Here is a 9,803-nt window from a genome sequence, read left to right as displayed (position 1 = left end):
CACAACAAGGACATGCGACCCGTCCCTTTGTACTCCAGCCAGATAAATTGGCATATGCTGGAAAATCATTAATAGTCCATAACAAAGCTGCCCGTAGTTTAAATGTTTGGCCGTTGGAAGCATCAAATACATCAACACCCTCCCACAACTGTTTCAATTCCTCTATCAAAGGCTGTAGAAAAATATCAATATCATTGCCTGGACCCTTATCTCCTGGAATAACCATTGACAAGATAAGTGATGATTGTTTCATGCACATCCACGGTGGCAAATTGTAAGGTATCAAAACGACTGGCCAAGTGCTGTAGGTAGAACTCAGGGTCCGAAATGGATTGAAGCCATCAGAAGCTAAGCCAAACCTAACACTGCGAACATCAGAGGCAAAATCAGGATGCCTATCATCAAATGCTTTCCATTGAAGACTATCTGCTGGATGTCTCAACATTCCATCCTTTGTACGTCCTTCATCATGCCATCTCATTGATGAAGCTATTTTTGATGATGCATAAATCCTTTTCAATCTAGGTATAAGAGGAAGGTAACGCAATACCTTGACCGGTTTCTTTTTACTCCGCGTTGCATCCAATTCATTCAGTACATCGTTTCGATCTTCTTTTTGTGTTATCCATCTTGAAGATCCACATACATTGCATGACTCTTGATTAGCGTTTTCACCCCAATATAACATACAATCTTTCGGACAACTATGAATCTTTTCGTATCCAAGATCCAATTCCTTTACTACTTTCTTGGCTTCATAATACGATGGTGGTAAACGAGTGCTTTCTGAAAATGCATCCTTTAATAACTGAGCAGCATGGTAAAACTCTTTCCAGACCATCCATTCAAATATTTTATATGAAATAAATGTACAAGAAAAGAAATCTTAGAAAATTTCGTACAACCCGGATATAATTCTTCGTCTGCATCTTTCATTAAGGTGTGATAACGAGCTGTCTCATCATTAGATGTATGTATAGGCTCCTCAACATGCATACGTTCCGTATGCGTACATCCATCAAACATCCCAACTGTTTCTTGTATATTACTGGATTCTCCTAAATTTTGAACACCAAATCCAAAAGCATCTGTGATCAAACCCCTTATATCATCATCTCTTGCAGAATTGTCTTGTAGGCTAGTGGATCCAAAATGAGTCAAGGGTTGGTTACATGATGATGGCAACATAAATTCTCCATGAAAAATCCAGTCAGTATAACCTCTTAAAAAACCATTCCATACCAAATGTTCTTCAACATTTTGTGGATCTAAAGAAGAACTATTTACACATTTTCGACATGGACATAAAATCTTTTCATTCAAACTACTTTTCTCCATACCAAATTTAATGAAGTCATGAACTCCATCTAAATATTCTTTACTATTCTTTAGTTTATTTATCCAATTTTTGTCCATTGTAGGATAAAAATGATCGAACTTGCAATTTATCTAAAAATAAAAAAAATTATACAATCTATATTAATGCAATGAGTAAAAAATATCAGTCATTTCATAAAATTCAAAAAAATAACAGCTAGATAAAGTTTACATAGTAAATGCTTGCTATCATTAACTAATAGGTAAAGAAGGTCCTATCCCATTCAGAAAATGTATTAATTCTATAGGTCAATTACAAAAATCAAATGATATGCAACAAGAGCCGAAAAAAATTTCGGCAGTATTTTCTCTTAGTTCTTCCGTATAGGAAGAACAAAAAGAAAATACCATCCAAAATTTATTCCGAACCCTCAGCATACCATTTGATTATGGTAATGACCTATAGAATTACTCACATTTTTCAAACTGTCCATACTGGATAATCAATTGATCAATGTACATAATTCTTTTATCCGTATAAAAATAAATAAATATACGGATACAATAGAATATGTACATTAATCAAAAGATGGGTCTATATTTCTATGCAATGTAATTTTTTTTAAAATTAATTCATAATTAACATTGCCTGGCATGAAATTCACAACCATCACAAAAACATCCATGAAAATCTACTTAGCATGGATTTTAAAATTAAAATCCATGCTAAGTACTTTTTTTTTTCAAAATGAACAGCGTGGAACAGCTGCCTACCTAGCAGAAGAGTATTGTAGCTATAACGAGTATCTATGTTACCTTTAAGAGAAATCATTACATAGAAAATGTGGAATCTGCTAATATAACATTTTATAATAAACTTAAGATTACTACAATGATGTATTGTTCATGTTATTAAGAAAAACATGCCAAATATAAACTTTAATTTAACTCTTTTAGCGTCGTATAAATAAATATATTTTAATAGTTTCATATCAAGAAAGAGTTAGTGCATTGATGAAGTTTCATGATCATAATTTTTTAAAAAAAAATATGAAACTAAAATTAACATGAACAAAGAATGCAATTTATTGGTTAGATTGCATTTTGGAGTCTTTACTTTGTCAAGAGAAACAAACCAATCGATTTTTTTCGCTATTATATAAATAAGGGTACTTGAATGGTCTTATATTAAGAAAAGTTTAGTGCATCCATGAAGTTTTAATATCATGCTTCATTTTAAAAAAAAAATATGTGAACTAAATATGCCATAATATTAACATAAAAATATCTAATAATTGATTAAATTGTTACTTAACTTTCTATTCTCGATAGACACCATATAAAAAATTTACTGTATAGAATGGATTCCAAACAAAGTCATTTATCCTCTTGATATGATATTTTAAAGTAAAACTTTTGGTTCAAAATGCACAATAACAAGGCATAGATTAGATAAAGAACAATTTTAATCCAATTAATTGGACTTAAACATACAGTTAGTCTCTTATTCAATTGATAAGCAGAGATTGATAGCTAACTTTATGTTCAAAATTTCATAAGAGCAGTTCATTTAGATTAACCTATCCTTCTTAGATGGTCATGTTGCCGTTTGTTATAATTTATTCAATCAATTTTTCTCCTACAATAAAAGGACTTCATGGGTTTGACATCCTGCTTTATCATTTCATGTGCTATGGAACAGGGATGACAATTTTATCTATATTTTTTTAAAAAAATATATAATAAAAATTATATGATTATAAAATTATATTATGATATTTTTTTATAATATTTTATTATGAAGGACAGTTTGTACTGACAGATAATCACTGGAAGCAACTGTGTAGAATGTCATAGTGAATATTCTATAATTGGAATTGATGGATCACGTGAGGCAGGAACCAAGTGGGAACCTAAAGGACCTTGCTGAACCTTACAACAAGGATCAAGAGAGCAAGAGTGCCTTTTTTAGGCACTTTCATCATAAGGCAATTTTACAGGACATGTTATGAACATGCAGCTGCTAAGGGCTAGCCAAAAGAGAGATGGGAATTGTACACTCTACTGATGATGCATACGAGCTAAATAGATGCAGGGAAGGAAAGTACGGATAGTTCATAGTGAAGCACTCTGCACTGCTATATTGGGTAAAGACAAAGCAACATAAAGATCAATCGACCACCATTCTCAAACTATACTTCACAGCCGCATCTTTATACATTTAAATTTAAACTAGGGGAAACATGTGTTGCAACGTGGAGCAGAGTTGATGGCTAATATTTGGAAAGCCACATAAAACAAGAACATGGATTAGATTGATAGATTCAAGTAAGAGGACAAGATCAATAGATTCGAAGTAAGAGGAACAAGAGAAGCCAAACATGTGGAGATGTGCAATACTCATTAAGCTGTAGCTCAAGGTAAATATAATGCGCAAAAAGTGTGGTTAACCACCAATACCACCCCCACCACCACCCGCCGCCTGTGCCTCTGCGCTCCCGATCCCACCCCCACCACCACCCGACGGGCTGCGGCTTCTCCGCGCCACCGCGGCCCACCTCCCCCCACGATCCGCGGCTTCTCTGCGCCACCACGCCCCGTCGGAGCCACCGCCCACCTACCCCCCGGCAGCCCACCCCCTCCTATGGCCCACGGTTTCTCCACGGCACCAACCCCCCACCTACTCGCCCCCCCCTCACATTACCAAGAAGATACTGCTTACAAATTTGAGGAAAAAGAAACGAGACCCTAACAAGAACAAGCCAAGCCAGCAACTCAAAAGCTTAAATGACGAAGAGAAAAAGGAAGGAGAAGGACCAACCTTGGAGGAGAGGTACTCGAGGACGGCGGCGAGGAAGACCGGAGCGCACCGGTGGCAGAGATGGGGTCGGCGGAGGAAAGGATGGAAAGGGGCGGCGATAGATAGATTAGGGCACGGGAGGTTGGGGTATTAAACGAACCTAACGACGCTTTTTAGCGTCGTTAAATACTGGCGTAAAAAAGCGTCGGCATTTTCTTTATTTAACGACGCTTTTGCTAAAAGCGTCGGCGTTGACAATGCTATAATTTTACGACGCTTTTAAGCGTCGTTAAACGACGACGCTTTTTAAAAGCGTCGGCAGGTCAGCGCAACTTGCCGATGCTTCCCAAAAGCGTCGGCAAAAAATAGTCGCCATATACCCTTTTCGTTGTAGTGCTATCTATGTGGTAATATTGATTTCCTATGAATTCTATCACTATCCCTCCGAAAACATTTACTTCCTATGAAACAACCCTTGTAGTTACAAAATTATAATCTTTTACTATCTTTGCAATATAACATTCTTCCTAAAAGCCATCCTTATCTATCTAGAAACAATTACTACCTGCTTCCAGATTATTAGGATAAACTTGCCCCTATCATCAACTAATTATTGAGTTGATCCATTGTCATCTATTAAATAATGATCATATTTTAGCCTTATTATCATCATATCACAAACAGTTTAGATGAATGATTCATTTACTTCTTTCTTTTCTTAAAACAGTATATTGTAATAATAAAAAATAGATATAATTTCTAAATAAATGATAATCAACCAAATCATTCATTAATTGAGTTATAAGGAACCATTATATCCTAATAAAAAAGAAAAAGGTGCTATATATATTTAGAAAAAATAGGGATCATTTTGAGAGTGGGTTGGAAAAGGACTAACATGCTAACGCGCCAAATTTGCATTTTGTTTTTCTTTTCTTTTTTCTTGAGCAACAGACCAGCAATAATATTTTACTTCTACAACCCTCACTATTTTTCTAAATAACATAGTATTTTTTGAAAAATAAAATCTTATGAAATTTTGTCTCCAAACAAATCTGTACAATCTCAAAAGAAAATAATGTTAGTTGAGTGAGAAGTGACTTGAACGATACTTATACTTCTTTTTATGTTTTTCATTTTTATTTATAACATCATTATAATTTTATCATTTTAATACTAAATAATGCAAAATTATGCCAAACAAAGCAAATAGAACATCATGATTATTATTGTTGTGGTCAATTTTCTGTCGCCTATCGTCGGTGAAGAGCATCTGCAAGACAAAATTCTTACAGACCGGAGTTGTATCTGGTGGGGACCCTCCGATGCTTAAGTCAGAGAGGAGGTTGGTAAACAACTAATAGGAATGTTGAGAGTGGCAAAGTTTTGGTCTAGAATTGTTTTATCCGTGCTGCTCGTTTACCTCCCTCTTTATAGATGATTCTGATATAACCGTCGAGCACGTGATCCCGTAGAGTTAGTGAACTATTTATTCCTATTAATGGCCATAACACGTAGTCGATAGCCGTTCATAACGGTTAGGATATGTTGAGCAGATAGGCCGACTATATGTCGGTAATATTGATACGTCGGTAGAAGATCTGAATGACCATCGGCTAGTGACTCTGATATGCCGATGGTTTTCGATCGGAGGTTGATCAAGTCGTTTGTTGTTGGTCGATAATAATCGACTGTCGGTTGGTCAACCGATTATGAGTCGAAGTAATATATTCATTCGGTCGATATAGAGTCGGAGTCGGAGGTCGGTTGATTTGCCCCAATAGTTGCCCCTCACTCTCAAGTCTAAGATGGTCCGACGTGTATATCATCACGTGGTTTGTCACATTGGATGAAGAAAGTTGTCACGTACCATCTTGAGCCCCGACTCAGTTGTTATCCTTTATGAATTTTTTGAAATACAAGAGTTTTTCTGCTGTTTTGTCATTTCGGTGTCTGCAAAATCATTTTTGGACTGTCATATCGACAGGATAATTTAGTATCAGACGTCAGTATCGAACGTCACTTCAGAAAGATAATTCGACGTCGAACGATACGATTCTGACTAGTTAATTTTGGCCACGTGTCTGAATGTCACTGGATCGAAGTTGTTCACGCAGATGACGGTGAGGTGGCACGATCAGGAGTAGGTGCATCGAACCGTCTGATCAATGGTCAGTTTAGATGTTGTCACGTGTCGTCATCTGATGAGACTCTGATTTGATCATTTCCATCCTGATCGTTGAGGAATCCTATATATATGGGGTCACTTTCGACCAAACTTTTACTTTACATTTTATCTTCATCCTCCGCTGCAGAAACTTTGCCGGAAGGTCACCCCAATGCCAGAAGATCAGGGTTTCTTCTCCATCTTTTTGCTTTTAGCTTTCAGGTTAAGTGTTTTTGTCTTTACTTCTTGGATCCATCTCCTTTTTATTCTCTTTAGTCTTCTTCTCCCATGGCTAGGCTTCTTCTTCTTGGGATAGTCGGTCGGGAAATCCGACCGACGACTCTCCATCGGGTCCGGAAGTGGAGGCTTCTTCACTATCCAAATCTAATGTTGAACGGCTCTGAAAATAATATCGTATCTCGGAGCAGTATCAGCGCTTTGCGTCTGGCACTGATGGTCAGGTGAACTCCCCTCCTTCAGGTCAGGTTACTTTTTATATCGAACACCTTCGGGTTGGTCTTTAGTTCTCGATTTCAGAGTTCGTCCGAAATTTTCTAGACTATTATGGTCTCTGTCCCACTCAGCTGGCACCGAACTCGATCCGACTTACAATTAGCTTTGCTTTATTATGTCAGTTAATACCGATCGAGCCTCATCCTTCTTTTTTTTATTCTTTCTTTGTTCTCCATCCCCATCCTAAGGCCAAGGGTTGGTGGCTCTTTAATCCAAAAAAAGATCTTTCCTTCATCATCGGTCTTCCATCGTCTATTCATGGATGGAAGAACTAATTCTTCTTTGTTGCTTCTTCTTTTCTCTGGAGCTTCCTTTCACGATGGGGTGATCCAAAGACCGACCCCAACAAGAACAGTCAGGTGGAGGTTAACGATCAGAAAGACTTCCACCGATTGAAGGACATGACGGTCTCACCGCAGAGAGAGCTGATGATCGAATAAGCTCTCTACGATGTCGGTCTTAGTTCGGTCACCACTTTAGATATAGCCTAGTCGATCACTTCCATTTTTATTTTGTTTGTTTCCGAACTGTGCTAACTTTTTGTTCTCATTGCAGCTATGCAGTCGATGGTACAAGTATCAGCCTCCAATATTCGTCAACATACTGTCAAGAAAAGAACAGCATTCGAAGCTGGACCTTCTTGACCGTCGAAAAAGGGTCGAGCAACTACATCTGCACCGACGAAGAAACTTGACGTACCATCAGCATTGGTTCTTGAGCCGGTTCTGGCACTGTCAGCCCCGACAGTGCTTCCTAAAGTACCGTCTACCGAAGATAGGGCGGCAAGAGAAGATAGTTGCTGCAGCACCATCGGTGGCTCAATCAACAGAGGTTCGGGTCGAGGCGAAAGTCGCGGCTGAACCTGAACAGTCCGCAGCTGCGTCAGTCGTTCCTTCAACGGGACTTTCTCGGGCACAATCAAGCTCCAATTTTTCCGCATTCTCAAGCGCAAGAATGCCGATGGAAGACTGGGGAAAGACGCCAGTGACTTCGGCTGACGATGGATCATTGTCAGGGCACACCGTTCACTTCGACATCAGGCTTTCTGATGATGAGTCGGCCTACCTGGCACGCCAATTTGTCAATCTGTTGCGGCCAACTCCCTGTCGTCTGTCGCTGGTGAAGAGTACCTGCAAGATAAAATCCTCACAGACTGGAGTTGTGTCCGATAGAGACTGTGAGGCCCGGCCCAAGCAACGAATCCAAAGCCCAAAACAAAAAAAAAAAGGAAGGAAAACAGAGGAGAAGAACTCCAGAAGGGAGTCTTCTTCCTCCGTTCACCGGCTCCTAATTGGAGTCGGAAACAAGTTTCCTCCGGCTCTATTTAAGGAGGAGAACCCTCTTCTCTCCTCTCATCGAGAAATTCCAAGGCAAAACGGCGGCAATCGCCGAAAATTTCTCACGGAGACCCATCGCTGTGCCGTCCAATTTCTCGCCGGCGACGGAGGTAAGCCTCCTCCTCTTCCTCTCTTCTCTCCCTTTCTTCCCATGCCGATGTGCACACTCGCCGGCGACCGGAGTCGCCGAATTTTGTTGCGAAAGAATTTTCTTTTTTTGCCATTTTGCCGTCGCCGGTGGTCACCGCCGACCACCGGTTTGGCCCTCTTCTTATCGACGAGTCACCCCCTCCTGCCGATGGCCGCCCCACGCCGGCTGCACCGCCGGCCGGCCACCCAACGAGGGGACCTCACGGTCCCCTGTTTTGGCCCAAAGGAACCCATGGGAGAAGAAAAGAAAAAAAAGAAGAAGAAGAAGAAGGAAAAGAAAAAGAAAAAGAAAAGAAGGAAAAGAAAAGAAAAAAGAAAAGAAAAAGAAGAAAAAGAAAAGAAAAAGAAAAAGGAAAAGGAAAAAAAAGAAAGAAGAAAAATAAAATAATAATAATATAATAATATAATAAATAGGATTTTCTCTCCTCTCTCTTCCGTGAAGAAAAAAAAAAGAGAAAGAAAGAAAAGAAGAAAGAGAAAAATAAAATTAATTAATAAATAATGAGATAAATAATAAAATATGAGAAAGAGAGTTTCTCTCTCTTCTCTCTCTCTCTTCAGCTTGAATTAGTATTTTCTCTCTCTAGAATTAGACTTTCTCTCTCTACTCTCTCTCTCTAGAATCCTCTTTCTAGATTATTTCTCTCTCTTAAGATTTTTAAAATTTTGAGAAGAATGATAATGAATTTAAATGATCCTCGTGATGGATTTTTGATCTGTGATCGTCGGACGGTACACCGACATCCACCTTGATCAGGTCAGGTATTTTTAGATTTTATTTCTCATAATTTTATTGAATTGTCCACATGATAATTTTAGCATGATTTGATCTGATCGATCAGAATTTATTGAATCATATTGTCTGAAGAATTCAAGATGAGTTTTCTCTCTCTAAAATTTTCTCTCTCTAAAATTTTCTCTCTCTAAAATATTTTCTCTTTTGATTGATTCTCTCTCTAAAAAGGTTAGTGAATGAAGAAATTTCTTTTAATAATCATGATCTGATTCTAATGAAGAACCCTGATCCATGATTGTCTGACAGCGTACTGGCACCCACCTTGATCAGACCATGAATCTTTAGATTTGATCATTCATGATCCCGATCTAGTCATGACTTGATTTGATCATGTTGATTTCACCACTCGAGATATTGGACCAATCGTAATGTTGGATTGTGTCACCTGATCAATTCGAATTGTACCTCATGAATTCTCTCTCCTCTGATTTTCTCTCTCCACTTGATTTTATGAAATCGATGAAGAAACCTCGGTCCTATCACTTTGAATCCGATTTGATCTCACAGTCAAACTTTGGATCGTTTAGGTCCTAATTAGATTTTGATTAGATGAAATTAGATGATCGGACCCAATCTAAACCGTTGAAATATGGTATTCGTATTCTTTCTAATTATTGAAATTGATTCTGTATAGGATTGTGGATGTTTGATCATGGGATATCGCGATATGATCTACGAATAGAATTTTTGGAAGAAAATTTAGAGAATTATGTGGATTTATTG

Source organism: Elaeis guineensis, chromosome 14 (genome assembly GCF_000442705.2).
Source record: "Elaeis guineensis isolate ETL-2024a chromosome 14, EG11, whole genome shotgun sequence".
Classification (NCBI taxonomy): Eukaryota; Viridiplantae; Streptophyta; class Magnoliopsida; order Arecales; family Arecaceae; genus Elaeis; species Elaeis guineensis.
This window is presented reverse-complemented; position numbering follows the sequence as displayed.